At 34.5% G+C, this 16,905-nt stretch overlaps 1 protein-coding gene and 1 long non-coding RNA gene across 8 annotated transcripts in view; one reads left to right on the forward strand and one right to left on the reverse strand.

The window, feature by feature from the left end:
- LOC143226319 (tumor protein p53-inducible protein 11-like) overlaps positions 1 to 16,905 on the reverse strand; it is a 304,810-nt gene that overhangs the window by 128,649 nt on the left and 159,256 nt on the right. The gene's annotated exons all lie outside the window — the stretch shown is intronic.
- On the forward strand, positions 5,036 to 15,849 carry LOC143226322 (uncharacterized). The gene is made up of 2 exons (XR_013014547.1): positions 5,036 to 5,251; positions 14,797 to 15,849. It is a non-coding gene; the product is annotated as an uncharacterized LOC143226322 (long non-coding RNA).

Genomic DNA, 16,905 nt, shown 5'->3' on the forward strand with positions numbered 1-16,905 from the left:
CAGATCACTCCACCAATACTTCACGAACTACTTTTGCGAACTATGTAAGAGTCTATCGAGTAGCGTTTATCTAGGTGTTCTGTATGCTGTTGTAAATAGTGCTCTCTTGTTTTTACATAGTTTGTATTTAGAATATTTGCGCAAAGATACATAGGACTACTGCACATGCTCATTCTTAATTTTGAACTAATAGACTAGAAAGAAGACAACTAACGCACAATACCAACCGACAGTTCTTGAGCTACCCCCTGGGGACAGAAGAGTTGATGTTAACAGTGATTTTCACAGCGCACCCACACCTTCTAACTGCGAAACGCATTTTTATGGCAATAGACGCAAACACGAATCTTTGAATTTACAGTACGTGCAAGCTGGGTCACGCCTGATTTGTTTATTTATCAGAAAGATACCATAGCAATCTCTTTGAATTATTACCAGTTGATCAATACCCATCAACGAATATTTAAAATAAATAAAAGGTAGCCAGTCTTTTAATTAGAACAGCAATAAACTATTTTTATTGTACAAAGCTTGAGAATATAAGTAAGAAAAATGAATAAAACAAAACTCAGTGATAACGTAAGTCTCACTTAACCAGCGTAAATTTTCCCAAGACGCGCAAATTGACGCCTTATAAGTTTCCAACTTGTATCAGAGATAATGCGGTGTAAGTCTGCTAAGTAACTTTGTTATTGACTACAATTACACAACTTCTTTCTAGTTTTTACTTCAGTAGCTTACTGAAACTGTCAGTTTTCTTAAAACTCAAAACTAAATTATTACTACCAATTTTAGCGTGTAATTAAGTTTAAACTGTTTGTTTTTTCAATCGTGACTGCTCCACATTTTTTTATTTCCTGAAGATAAATATAACATAGTTGAGAGAAAGGACTGTTTTTTTTCCTTATTTCTAGCTTCAGATGTACAAGTAACGTCACATATTTTTTATTTCCTGAAGATAAATATAACATAGTTGAGAGAAAGGATTGTGTTTTTTTCCTTATTATTTCTAGCTTCAGATACAAGTAACGTCACATATTTTGTATTTCCTGAAGATAAATACAAAATAGTTGAGAGAAAGGATTGTTTTTTTCCTTATTATTTCTAGCTTCAGATGTACAAGTAACGTCACATATTTTTTATTTCCTGAAGATAAATATAACATAGTTGAGAGAGAGGATTGTTTTTTTCCTTGTTATTTCTAGCTTCAGATGTACAAGTAATGTCACATATTTTGTGTCCCTATTTACTTCCTAGCTTTGGTGTTTTGTTTGTTTGTTTTTAAGCATAAAGTTACAAACTGGGCTACTTGTGCTGTGCCAATCATGAGTATCGAAACCCTGTTATTAAAGCTATAAGACTTCAAACTTATCGATGAGTTACCAAGTTTTAATGCAATTATTTTTCTCAATAGAAACTATATTGAATGAAAGTACCAAACACTTATGTTTAAATAACAAAAACATGTTTTTTTAAGTTAGAGCTTTGAGCACAGAAACCTTACGGAGCATTGTAAAGCAATAGGATAATATATATATATATTTGCAATCTACAGTAACCTTTATCATAAACACATATGGTTGATGCTTGTATAATAGTTTAGCTGTAACTAAAGTTTGGTAGTGAATATGTAAAGTTTCTTTTTTCTCATTATTTTGCTCTGTTGATAGGTTCTGGTACTAAACAAAACGCCTCCTGGAGAGTGATTTCTGTGATACAAAAGATATATTTAAAATGATATTCTTTTTTACACACATCTGGTTCGAAAACCGTAATGGACAAATTGAAGGGAATATGGTAAACTAACTTCAGTCTAAACGGGATTCTTTTTTGTTCGTTTTGATTATCGCCAAAAACTACACGAGCTCTATATGCACTAGCCGTCTCTTAATTTAGCAGTGTAAGACTAGAGGAAAGACAGCTAGTCATTACCGCCAACCGCCGACTCTTGAATTACTCTTTTTTCAACGAATAGAGGAATTCACCATGACATTATAATGCCCCCACGACTGAAAAGACAATAATATTTAGTGTGACTGGAATTCGAAGCCGCGACCCTCAAATTGCGAGTCGAGCGTCCTAACCATCTGGCCATTCCGGGCTGAAACGTGATTCTTATCCAAACACCAGAAGGAAACTCATTTTCCACGTACGAAACATTTTATTGGTTGTGGTATTTTGTACTGAAACGAAGTAGCTTTATAAACTGAGAAGGTACTGCTATTCATATAAAGTAATTAAAATAGTTAAGTGAACACTCTAGGCTACTCATGTATCAGATTAGGTACACTGTACGTAAAATACTAAATGAATCTGACAGGCGCATAGAGCGTCGCAATGACAGCGATGCTAAACCTATTTTACAACACGTTATCCACCAAATACCTCTAGCAGAAGACACTTTGAGTCGAATGGTTTGATCTGAAATGACAAATTGATAGAATTATTTTGTAAGAGACATCCGTTCTAGCAACACTTCCAAAACCCAATTTGACAGGTACTTTAAGGGTCTATATATAAATGAAAAAATTCCTACACAGAACCTTAACACACGAACGCTACTGTCTGAGATGAAACTCTGACGGATGGACAGATCCATTACATAAATAACGGCCATCAGCAGCGAAGCGGTATATCTAAAAGTTATACCGTTAGGAACCAGTTTTCAATACTCGTGGTGGGCACAACACGGATAGTTTATCATGTAGCTTTGTGTTTAATTACAAGCAAACCACAAAAATATTTCATGTTACAATATACACTCCACCCCCGTGGTGATGTCATCCTGTCCGAATTACCTTGCTCCTAATTTTATTTGCCATTCTTTAGAAATTTTCCCACACACCCATAGATGTTATTCTTTTAGTTATTTAAAGATTAGGCCTAAAGGTATTTATTACATTTCAAGTTGTATAACGTTTAGTTTTTTGATATCCAAGTTTTCACGAGCATGACTACTAGACATTAAAACTTCGAGTGTCAAAACGACATTTCTGATATGTGATCACAAGTCGAAGCTATAAAACAAGAAAGTTGTCAGAGACATTTAAGAAGAATGATAAAATAGAATATTTAGTTCTACAGGTTTCTCAAGCTATAGTGGGGTTGTATAGAACGACTCGGCATGGCAAGGTGGTTTAGGCACTCGACTTCGTTATCTGAGGGTCGCGGGTTCGAATCCCCGTCTACCCAAACATATTTACCCTTTCAGCTGTGAGAGTGTTATAAAGTGATGGTTAATCCTACTATTCGTTGGTAAAGAGTAGCTCAATAGTTGGCGGTGGGTGATGATGACTAGCTGCCTTCCATCTAGTCTTACACTGCTAAATTATGGATGGCTAACGCAGATAGCCCGCGTGTTGCTTTGCGTGAAATTAAAAAACAACAACAAAACATTGTATACAGTAGAGCAAAATGGAAATAACTACTTCGAAAAATCTATACGTTCGTAACACAAAATGTTAAACGGAAAATGTCATTCATCAACCTGACGTCAGTTTCTTTTCTTTCCGTTCTAGCAAGGTTTTTTAGAAACATTGGGTAAAGTAAGTAACACATTTATCAGTCGGTTTACACAGCGCCACCATGTGTTACGTCGTATCACGGAAACAATCATTATTCTTTTCCTACCATTTAAACTAGCACGTTCTTTGGAATGAACTTTTACATTCTAAGATATGTGGCTCGCGGCTACCTGGTGGCGTTTTTATGAAAAACTAGAGAAAACTCTGTCAGGAAAATATAGAACTTTACAGTTCAAGTTGGTAATTCGTCAAGTAAATTGTAGATAAAATCACATTGAACAAACTTTAGGCAGGAATTTTTATTTTAAGGCTGTCTACAAATCTACACGTAATAAGCAAAGTTCTAGAACTATTCACAAAACTACATAATATTAGTCATTATGGAAAATAACGAAATAAAAGATTTTCTTCAAAGGAAACCACTAAAATTCACCAAGACATTTCGTGAATTACGTAGTTTTGATGCGGGATTTCGAATAATCATTTGTGGATTTCTATTCATGTAAATTATATAAAGCCTACATAGTCCAATTGGCAGAGTATACCTGCCAAGCATGGTTGAGTGTAACCAAATAACATATGCACAAACTACAAACAATACAAAATACAATAATCACTAAAATATACAGAATTCCTAGATACGCAAATCCAGCATTCTTACATCACCAAGCTGTAAGACAGACTACGAAATAGATCAATAAGTTAGTGTTGCAAAACTCTGAACAAAATGAATCATTACGAACGCTGAAGACTTTGGTGATAATAGATGTAATTACCTCTCACCATCAAATTCAGTAAATTCCTTATGTGGCTCAGCGATATGTCTGCGGACTTACAACGCTAAAAACCGGGTTTCGATACCCGTGGTAGATAGAACACAGATAGCTCATTGTGTAAGCTTTGTGCTTAATTCAAAACAACAATAAAACCAGTAACTAGATAAAGTTTTTTTTGTTTCTTGAATTTCGCACAAAGCTACACGAGGGCTATCTGTGTTAGCCGTCCCTAATTTAGCACTGGAAGATTAGAGTGAAGGCAGCTAGTCATCACCACCCACCGCCAACTCTTGGACTACTCTTTTACAAACGAATAGTGGGATTGACCGAACATTATAACGCCCCCACGATTGAAGGGGCGAGCATGTTTGGCACGACGGGGATGCGAATCCACGACCCTCAAATTACGCCAACTAGATAAATAGTTATTTTCATTTTACACGGGTTTCTTTATGTTAAAATAGGATTTAATGGTATATGTTTTCAATTGTTATTTATAGAACTATTTATACGAGCAGTTTTTATGTCGACAATGTACAACAAAGAGAAATTTATAACAAAAACTCGAAAAAACATTGGCTTTTTACATTCATGTACTGAAACATTCATGTACATGACATTTCATGTCTGAAAAAAAAAGAAGAGTCACTCGCTTGTGCGAATGACTCATGCAATGACTGTATGATGTAATAACGGATTTTCCTAGTTACTGCACTGTATTCTGAAGAACTGATGTACGCTTCATCCAACAACCAAGAACCAAGTCAATAAACACGGAGGTGGAGATAGAAGAACATGTGTACCTGATCCTTCCAGATCACATAATCAAGTGAGACATCTCACAAGACATCGTAGAATGAGATCTAAATTGCATCTGACCCTCACAGATGCCGAACAAGACAAAAGAATTACTCACAAACCAACTGGACCAAACCTATCAAACAAGCTCAGGTACCGTGAATGAGTGTCTTAACGGATTAGTTGTTACGGGTATGGACCCTCTTAAGATAAATACAGAACTAACGGGGATAATGGAAGAGCTCGATCGTTAAATTGAAGTCTGTTAACGTAGAAGCTTAGCGCGGATATTTTATACTAGTTTGAAGAATATTACGATGGACGTTTAAGCCTAATTTCAGTTTTTATTTAAGTAATTCCAAATATGTTACAATTAAAACCCAACATAATTAAAACATTTAAAAATCTAAAAAAATAATCACGCACAGGGGGTTGTAACTAAGTAATATAAATCTATTATGTAAAACCCACACCCTGCACAGAGAGTTATAAATAATATAAATCTATTATGTAAAACCCACACCCTGCACAGAAAGTTGTAAGTAATGTAAATCTATTAGGTAAAACCCACATCCTGAACTTTATTATTCCATACTTAGATGAGAAAAAAATATTACTGACACGTAATTTCGAGTTTTTAAAGTAATAAACTATTTTTCATTCCTGACTTTGATTGGCCTTTATTTGTTTTTATACAGCAGATTGGTGTCGAATCATCTCGCTTGAAATTTCATTGGAGAATCATAAATCACGTGATGAAAAGTTTACGTAATAAAATTTATTTCACTTGCTCACCACACGTACATGAGAGATAGTTAGTTTAACGGTTATAACTTATGATTTCCTATAAAGAAGTCGAACACAAAGGAAGCCGGTTAGGAATGGTTTGACGTTTCATTTTTACTTCCTTTAATATAAATGTATAACTAAATCCTTTATGTTCACTGTGTAGGCAGCATGTGTGGCTGCACGAACATTTGTCTATTACTAATTTAACTCGAGATAACATCCGTCACTTGATGCTCTTCAGCTTAACCTGACAAGATTTAGTACCTTATTGTTATGGAGATTGTGGATACGAGTTCGGAAATGCTATTGATCTATGTAACATTGTGTTCTTAACTCACAGATAGAACAATCCCTTTGTCCGTTGAATGGGATGTAGAAATTATCATAATATGAAGAGTTCCTCCATAAAGCTGGTTAACATGAGAAAATAAAATTTCACTTTAATTAACTCATTCTAAAACAATTAAATAACAACTGGCAAGGTGAAGAATATGTTTAACTAAACCTAAATAAGAACTGGACTTTATTATGGTAGCACAGTTTTGTTACAATTGCCAGAGAAGAGCTATTTTTTTTTTTGTTATCAGTAAGTCTGAATAAACAGACATTAAAATAGAAATTCCAAAGAGTTCACAGCAGGTTATGTTTAATTAAACGGAATGACATATTGTTCTAACGTTTTAAATCTTTGAAAAAATAAAACGCGTGTAATCTAATTTTGCTAGAACAAAATATAAATAGGTGATTAACTCAAAACATGTAGTACCATAAGACAAAGTTATTAATCCTACAAAACAGAAGCTTTGTGAGACTCGACCAGAATCAAAACAGGTTTGGAGCGAAAAAATAAAAGTAAATAATGAAATGTAGCACATGTTACTGTACACGATAGATTCACTATTTCTCTCTTCATCAAAGGTTTCCTTCTCTGTTGTGTCACTGTAGTGAAAACAGACAAATACATCTGACCCGACATTTTCACAGAACAACGACTAGTTAGCGTTACGAAAACTGATAAATTTCTAAATTACAGCAGTTGCACTCATAATACAACGCCATCTTTATGATAGTTTGTTAGAGTCTGCTCCTCTACATAGTGCTTTCTCTATCAATATCATCCGCTTTTACATATGTAATGTTTGTTTGTTTGTTTTTTGTTTTAATTTCTGCGTAGTTACTCGAGGGCTATCTGCGCTAGCCGTCCCTAATTTAGCAGTGTAAGACTAAAGGGAAGAGAACTAGTCACCACGACCCACCGCCAACTCTTGGGCTACTCTTTTACAAACGAATAGTGGGATTAATCGACACATTATAAGCCACCACGGCTAAAAGGGCGAGCATGTTTGGTGCGACAGGGTTTCGAACCCGTGATCCTCAGATTACGAGTCGAACACCATAACCCACCTGGCCACGCCGGGCCAATTTATGAGCTATCTCATGCTTGCGATGCGAAAATTCATATTTAAAGTTAACTTTTAACAAATGTGTATAAATTGTCTTATAAAACCAGTATAACTAGGTTTAAATGTTAAGTTTGATTTTGAATTTAATGTTCTCTGAAAAGGGCCGAAGGTCACCAAGAAGAGTCACCTGTTTTTCCACTCACGCCACTATACGGTAAACAGCTAGTCAGTGTACACTCAAATGACGTCATATAAGGGACGTTTAACGTTGCAGTTTATACAGTCGTGACGTCATTAAAATGTGCACATGCCATGAATAACGAGAATAGTTACGCATTCTGTAGATTACAACATAAGATGACATACGAACTTTGAAAAGAAGAAATAAAAATATTTGTTACTGTTGACTTTGGTTTATTTACTCTTGAAACAGAACACTTTTGGGTACCCTGCAGAAGTGCATCTTGTTTATTATAATATATTTAAACGAAATTCATTTTTCTATTCGTTCTTTCAAAGATATCATGTGAGTTAAGGAATGCGACTCGTAATCTAAGTATCGGGGGTTCGAATTTCTGTCACACCAAACATGCTCGCCTCTTCAGCTGTGTGGTGTTATAATGTGACGGCCAATCCCACTATTCTTTGGTAAAAGAGTAACTCAATAGTTGGCGGTTGGTGGTGATGACTAGCTGCCTTCCCTCTAGTCTGATTCTGCTAAATTAGAGGCAGCTAGCACAAATAGTCCTCATGTAGCTTTAGGCGATATTTTAAACATATTTTTACTGTTTCCATTTTTTAACCATGAGTGAGTTTCGTACTTGTGAAAAGTTACTATGACATAAATTATTAATATTATTGTAAAGAGTGTTCAAGTGAGAAGTGAACAATCTTGCTTCAATGATTTTTCTGGTTTTTTATTCATTAGTTTTTCTTTTGTTTTGCAAAAAAAAATCATAGTTTCGTATTTTATATATTTTAAAATCTGAATTGAAGATACTTTTTACCTTATCTCAATTAGGGGTCTGTGTACTTCTATAAAGTAATTTCATGATGAGCCCCACTCTTCCCAGTAGATAAAAAATAAGTCGGTTAGCTTATGACGCTAAAAATCGAATTTCGATAACGTGATGAACAGAGCAAATCCAGCCCTTCGCGTAGTTTTGTTCTTAATCGAAACAAAACGAAACCAAATAAATCCCAATGAGTGAACTGGAGAGTTAATCCAGATGTTCTGGTAATCTCTATAGTCAATTAAACTCACAAGATAATTATTCGGACTCACTTTAAATTCTTACAAAATGCAGTACTTGGGAAGGGGGGGTCATTTGTTTCTTAATTTTGTATAAAGCCACACGGGGGCTATCTGCGCTAGCCGTCCCTGTTTCACCAGTGTGAAACTAGAGCAAAGGCAGCTAGTCATCACCACTCACCGGCAACCCTTGGGATACTCTTTTACCAACGAATAGTGGAATGACCGTCACATTATAACGTCCCTAAGGCTAAAAGGGCGAGCATGTTTGGTGTGACGAAGGATTCGAATCCGCGACCCTCAAATTACGAGTCCTAACGCCCTGCCACACTGGACCCTACTTGGATGATATTTTTCTTATAACAGAATTAGAAATAATATCCATACAGTAATACTCAACTGAGCTGCTTCTACAACTTTTGACAAAATGATTTGACATTTGTTTCTGTAATTCCCATGTTGGATCAACATGGTTCTTGGTGTTTTTGTTGTTGTTGTTTTTTAATTGATATGAAAATTGGAATGAGCCTGTAATACGATTATTGAAAATGAGTATCTACATTCATATTTTAGAAATTCTTAGACTGGAACCTAAATAGAACATCGAGGAGGATCCTGTCAGAATCGACATCATGGTTTTAATGGGAAACTGACAAACATAATAAATAGTTTTTTTTTTACTTATTTATCTTCCCTTTCCTGAAAATTTTCACAAATATTTTACTATTTTGACATACTCATTTTAAAGAGTATATTTAGTCGTTTTTATTGGTCGTTAAATACATGTATTGTATATCTTAAAGTTCGGTGCTCGTCACACACTCCATTACTGCTCTTTTTAATTGTGATGAAACAGATGTTACTCCTTATCTTACAAACTACTTTGTTTGTCCGCCTGTTTTATTTTCCTTATTTTTTTTGTACCTGCTTAAACACATAAACCTAAAATCGTCGAATATTTGAAATGACTGTATGAGCCAATAACGTCCATTAATGCTCTCAGATTTGCTGAGTATAAATCAGTAATTGCGAGTGGGAAGAGTCAAACATTCATGTTCGTCTGTAGGTTGTGGATAAATATATTTCTAACCTCCCACACTTAGGTTATACTGAATGTTGTTGTTTTTTCCAACTTGTTATATAATATAGGTTGCAGGTAAACAACTTTACATGGACTTGTAAATTCTTGGAATTTTCGTAAAGAAGCCAGTGCTTGAATTTTAGAATTATATTAGTATATATTGAGCTAATGTCTTTATGTTAATTACATTAGTACATACTGAGCTAATGTCTTTATGTTAATTGCATTAGTATATATTGAGCTAATGTCTTTACGTTAATTACATTAGTACATATTGAGCTAATGTCTTTATGTTAATTGCATTAGTACATATTGAGCTAATGTCTTTATGTTAATTGCATTAGTATATATTGAGCTAATGTCTTTATGTCAATTGCATTAGTACATATTGAGCTAATGTCTTTATGCTAATTGCATTAGTACATATTGAGCTAATGTCTTTATGTTAATTGCATTAGTACATATTGAGCTAATGTCTTTATGTTAATTGCATTAGTACATATTGAGCTAATGTCTTTATGTTAATTGCATTAGTACATATTGAGCTAATGTCTTTATGTTAATTGCATTAGTACATATTGAGCTAATGTCTTTATGTTAATTGCATTAGTATATATTGAGCTAATGTCTTTATGTTAATGATAAGATTTGTTGAGAAAAAGCAAATTTGTATCTAATAATGTATTGGGTCTAAAGAAATCCTATGAATGAATATTATTTCGATCTGTTTTCTAACAAGTGAAACGTTACTAGGTTTTTTTTTGTGATACAGAGAATTTAATAAGATGTGGTATTTAGCTAGATGTGGCTAAAGGGGTTCCTAGATGTTCTAGTTAGTAACGTTTCATGTAGCACGTTGGCGATGTTTACGTTACATCTGTGTAATATATTAATTACGTAAGTAAAACTCAGACTTTTTACGCTTAGAAATCTACTTTATTGTATTTAAGCACAAATTTCAGGCAATAGCAACTTGTTTAGAACTTTAACGATTTAAACAAAGCAAATATTTATTTCCCTTGTGGGATTTGTTGACTCATTAATGTAATAGAAGTTTCCTTCACATGAATTATTATCTAAAAAAAGTCAAATACGACCAGCAGTTAGATTCAGTTTACCATTTATATCCTTGCTTGCTATTGCCCGGCATGGCCAGGTGGTTAAGGCATTCAACTCGTAATCTGAGGGTCGCGGGTTCAAATCCCCGTCACATCAAGCATGATCTCCCTTTCAGCCGTGGTGTAGTTATAATGTGACGGTCAATCCCACTATTCGTAGGTAAAAGAGTAACCCAAGAGTTGGCGGTGGGTGTTGATGACTAGCGGTCTTCTCTCTAGTCTTACACTGCTAGATTAGAGACGGCTGGCGCAGATAGCCCTCGTGTAGCTTTGCGCAAAATTTAAAAAACAAACAAACAACCATTATATATGTAAAATGGCTGGTATGGGTAGAGAAAGCCGTTTTAAATATATACTTTTCTCTACAAGAGGGTTTTCTCGTCATCACGGAAACAAACAAACAATTCTTGCTTGCTACTTCAGATATTACAAATCTTCAGGAATTCCAGAAGATAAAGACATTTATTTGTTTCTTTAGGACAAGTCACACACACAGACATATATCAACATTGGCAATGGATTAATTATGAATATGGACTAGAACTGTTCCACGGTCCCAGCAACAGTATCATCTGACCTACATCACTGAGCAACGGCTGTTTGATCGTTTTATCGATATCTCGTCATACAACTGTAGTGTTCAGTTCTCACTACTAGAACAATGCAAAAGCGCCACCTATCAATAATATCATGAGCTCTCACGTGAACGATTCCATCTTTACATTTCTAACAAAATTCTAGTCAGCACTACGCGATTAGAGTTAGTAAATTTAACATGTGTAGCGGACTGTTGGTTTCATCGGAAACGTTTTTATAGAAGATGAAACTCTAGACCTTTCAGTAATCCATTAAGTTTAAAATAAGTTCAGTATTATTTATGACTGAAATGTGACCGTGATGATTATTGCTTTTGTTTCTCTCTTATTTCAAATAATTTGCCTCATGAATATTTCTGAGAATCAATCTTTCAGGCAGTTATCAGACCTCATTCAACCGTAGTCAGCACATAATGGATCTGACTATCAGCACATAACGAATCCGACTATCAGCACATAATGGATCTGATTATCAGCACATAACGAATCTGACTATCAGCACATAACGGATCTGACTATCAGCACATAATGGATCTGACTATTTTTCAGATACGTTTCTTCTTACACTGGGTGTTGAATCACTTTCATCTTTTCCTTACTAAACATTATTATTTGGTCAATTTCTATGACGCAGGAGAGGCCGATTTCCAACAAACCCACGAGACGTGAAACACAGAAGAAGAGGTCTGAATTGAACCTGACTCACCCAGGTTGCACACGATGACCAAACACTGACAAATAACAGAGCCTCCATTTAATGCTAAATTCAAAACAAAACAAACATTAAATGGAGGTTCTGTTAGAAGCATAGCTATAAGTTTTGAGATACTTATATTTGGAGTTGTTTTGTTATTTTTATCTTTATATCAAATGATTTGCATTAAATGAGACCCGACATGGCCGGGTGGTTAGGACGCTCGACTCATAATCAGAGGGTCGCGGGTTCAAATTCCCGTTGCACCAAACATACTCGCCTTTTCAGCTGTGTGGTATTATAATGTGACGGTAAATCCCACTATTCGTTGGTGAAAGAGTAGCTCAATAGTTGGTGGTGGGTGGTGAAGGCTATCTACCTTCGATCTAGTTTTACACTGCTAAATTAGGGACGGCTAGCGCAGGTAGCCTTCGTGTAGCTATACTTCTGACTTAAAGTAGATTTCCCCCGTTAGTACAGAGGTAAGTCTACGGATTTACAAGGCCAAAACTCAGCAGATAGTTTGATGTGGCTTTGGTATCAGAAAACACCTACACCATAATGTAGACTGTGACCTCACTTCAGACTTAAAAACTGTAGATATTAACTACCGATGGTTTAGTGCAGTATCTTGTAATATCACCTTTTCTTCTATGTAAGTTACTTACTCTCCCATCCTAGCCGTAATGTGACTCTGTATCTGAAATTATAAGGCTCAAACTATTATCTGTCACTTCACATGATTAGTTTGTTTTATTTATAAAAATATAAAGAGGTCAGTTAATGGCTTTAATATTTCGATATTAAATACAGAAACATTTTACTGAGTTTCAGGAGCTTCTACGTTAAATTATTTTCACTGGAGGTAATATCCAACTCCTTATTTTCTAATTTACATCTTAATTTCTTCATTAGCTACTAAATAATAGATGCCTAATTGGGTATTAAGTAAGTAATAGGTAAAATAATTTAATATGTGAGGAATGAAATTCATTAAAAACATGGGAATTGTTAAAAGTTTAATGGTTACTGCATAAAAGAAACTGGTTATATTTGTAGTATTCACGCGGTAATTAATAAATAAAAAACAATTCCTGTAACTATAATCAGTTTATGATTAGAACTGGATGTACTTCCACATAATAATGAAAGTCTAAAGTGAACAAATAAATTATAATGATTAGATGTGTTCTGTTTCAAGAGTGAATAAAACCAAAGTCAAGACTGGTTTATTTCTAGCCTACAAAGTGCATAATTTTTCTCGTGTTTCATTGCATGCGCACTTTTTATTGACGTCACGACAGTACAAATTGCAACGTTAAGCTTTCCTTATATGACGTCATTTTGGGATTAAATTATTCAAATATGTTTTCTTAAAGTTGTATGACAAGTAGGCAGTGCAAAAATCAAAATATATTTGCAAAGCTTGTTTATAAAGTTGCTTTGGTCTGTAGCAACACTTCACGTATAAAATGAAAAATATTCTATCAACTTACCAGCTTATGGTGTTGACGTTATGCCCACGAAACTTTTCAATCAGTTTTATGATAGTTTCTGTCTACTTTTAGTAACTATTACTGTTATTTCTTTATTTTTATTTTACGTAATAATAATAATAAACGTGTTGTGTTGGGGAGAGGGGGCGTGCTTCAGAAACAAATTTAAATACCTGAATTAAAATGGAAGCTTAAACCTAATACGTATTTTTCTCTTAAGTAATTTTCTATCCCACAAACTGGTGCCCCTGGTGGCTTAATGTCAAGCATGAATCTTTATACAGGTAAATCTCGTGTTTCAATATCTTCTCCGGACAGAGCACAGGTAATTCATTACTTAGCTTTGTGCTTAACAAATTCGAGGCTGAGCACGGCCAGGTAGTTAAGGCACTCGACTAGTAACCTGAGGGTCGTAGGTTCGAATCCCCTTCACACCGAATATGTTCCACCTTTCAGCAGATTTGTAGGACTTACAATGTGACGCTTAATTCCACGAAGCGTTGGTGAAAGAGTAGCCCGAAGGTTAGCGGCGAGTGGTGATGACTGTGCATTCTATGAAGTCTTACACTTCGAAACTAGGGACGGTTAGAATGGAATACCAACTGTTAATTCGTTGGATATTGAAATTTATTAAAATCTTTACTCACAAAGAGAGAACGATGACATACGTAAAAAAAAGTTGAAGTAAACATGAACAAAATGTGATGTTCTTTCAATCTCTTTCCATTTGTTCATGAACAATAAATGTTAAATGTTTCAGCATCCCTGATTCATTGTTTCAATCTATTCATACATATAGGACGAACTTTACACCACTTATTAAATGTAAATATTGTGTAATGTATTTATTTCTATTTGTCTAACCTCCTTGGTTTGGTTTGAATTTCGCGCAGTGCTACACGAGGTATATCTGTCCGTTATTTAGCAGTGTAAGACTAGAGGGAAGGAAACCAGTCATCACTACTCACCGCCAACTCTTTAACCAAAGAATAGTGGGATTGACAGTACCTGTATAACGCCCCCACGGCTGAAAGGGCAAGCATGTTTGGTGTGACGGAGACTCTCCTTGGTAAAGAATTTTTCCTAGTTCATCTTATAATCCATTTATTATTACGAACTAGATGACTGACATCTATTAACAAAAGTACTAGTGTAAATAAAATCTGTAAGAAACTATTTGTTTAGAAATTTAATAATATTGTAATATGTAATACAACTGTAAATACCTGTAATAATACAAAACTTTTATCGATATATATGTATATACAGGAGAAGACATTTCGTGATGACGAGAGACCCTCTTGAAGTAAAAATACATCTCAGGACAGCTGGTATGGGTATTAACACTTTTAATAATAAAGCAAGGAACAACGTTTTGACCTCCTTAGGGCATCTTCAGATTAACAAAAAGAAAGTTTGGAACTGACTCTTGCCGGGCACGTGTCTTAGGGACAAGAGTATAAACGTGTACTACAACGCTCCCTACAATCCCGTACCCGTTTACACTCTCGTACTGTTTAATATGCTAAAAGTTTTATTTTTATAGAGTTCATACTATAACTCTACTTTATATATTTCTGTTCAAACGAGGAACAGTAGCTTTATCATAAGCTGTTGTTCGATAATGTAAATGCTGCATAATATATACATATATCTGATTGCTGTATAATGTATACATACAGTATTGCAAACATATTGTCACAAAAGACGATTTCTAAAAACACGTGCGCTAGTGACATCTAGTACCAACAAATGTGACTATGTTTAATAAAAATACAATAATCACAGCATTGTCGTGGTTCCACGTATCTTCACGAATTCATTCAGTTTCAACTTCATATTTGTTTTAGGTTTATTTAAAGTACAACAATAACTTCAACTGAAGATTTACATTCACTGAAAGATCTGGCCTGATAAATATCGGCCTTAAGGCGACATTCTTCATACTTTCAAATACTAGTTCTTTCTATAATATTGTTTTATATTGGTGAACGTATTTGTTTTTTCTTCTCCATGTACCGTTAATTAAATAATGAAACATTTTCAATTAAGTAAAATCCAACAAGTCTGTGATGAATAAAAGTTTAGATATAACAAGTTGTATTTGGCATATTGTTTTAAACAGTTTAGCCTAAAACGAAGCTTAATCTGCTTAAAAGGACCAACAAAAGCTCACTTATTTTATCTGAATTGCAATAAAACTTTGAAAGCAGTGTGAAACATACGATCCGGTCAAAAATAATCACGTGTGAAAAAGAAACGTATTTGTTCTTTGAGAACGTTGTTAGAAACAAAAGAATTATTTTTTCAAACTCAAATATATGCGTCAGATACAACGTTTTTACTTATGACTTATGTATAATTTTAAAATACAGAAGTATGTTACTACTGAAATTAACCCAATATGAAGAGGTGCATTTCTTAAGTTGGTTAATAGATGGAGCAAGATGAACGAATGACAAAGCAAATTTACACACGATATTGAGGCAGGTGAAAATAAACATACATGCACTGTACATATACTATTTACCAAGTTACTTATTTTATATTAACAACACCACACACCAACCCTGAGTAATTTTGAAACCTGTTAAACTGACAATAAAATAAAATCGTTGTATAGAAAAATTATAGCATTACGAGCTGCAAATAAAAATAGGTATCTCAGGTTCGTTGGCAAGAATGTATCCAGATAGAAAGTTACATAAATAACCAGAGAAAAAGCAACTTATCTTGTTGCATTATAAGGTAACAGGTTACAGTAAAAACAATTTCAGTTGCTACGTTGTAAGGTAGCAGGTTGCATTAAAAACAATTTAAGTTGTTACGTTGTAAGGAACCAGGTCGTAGTAAAAATAATTTTAATAGATACATTGTAAAGCAACAGGTTGTGGCATAACTTCAGCCCTCATATCGTAAACCAGCGAGTTGTTGTAAAAACTTCATATGACATATCGTAAAGCAGTTGAACTTCTTAAAACAGCTGCCTATGTTACGTAGCAGGTTGTAGTAAAAACAAGTTCAGTTGTTAATCGTAAGCCACCATTTTGTTGTAAATGATTGGGATAAGTTTATAGCCAAAGGGTTTTGTGACAAAGTTTGAAATCATAGAATACGTTTTGTTCCATCAATATTCATGTTGAAGCTAACTTAACCCAATAATAATAAGATACAACGTGACTTGAATCGCGTGTTGCAAGTGCTGATTACAGTGCGTTAAAAAATTATTGTTCTAGATTTCTCGGGGATCGTGTCAGTACCAGTCCGAATAAATCACTCTTAATAAGACAAAAGATACAAATGATATATGTTTGCGCGATACTCTGTGATTAAAATCGAAAGACGAAAACAATGAACACCGACATGCGATGAAACAAT

This window comes from Tachypleus tridentatus, chromosome 9, assembly GCF_004210375.1.
Source record: "Tachypleus tridentatus isolate NWPU-2018 chromosome 9, ASM421037v1, whole genome shotgun sequence".
NCBI lineage: Eukaryota > Metazoa > Arthropoda > Merostomata > Xiphosura > Limulidae > Tachypleus > Tachypleus tridentatus.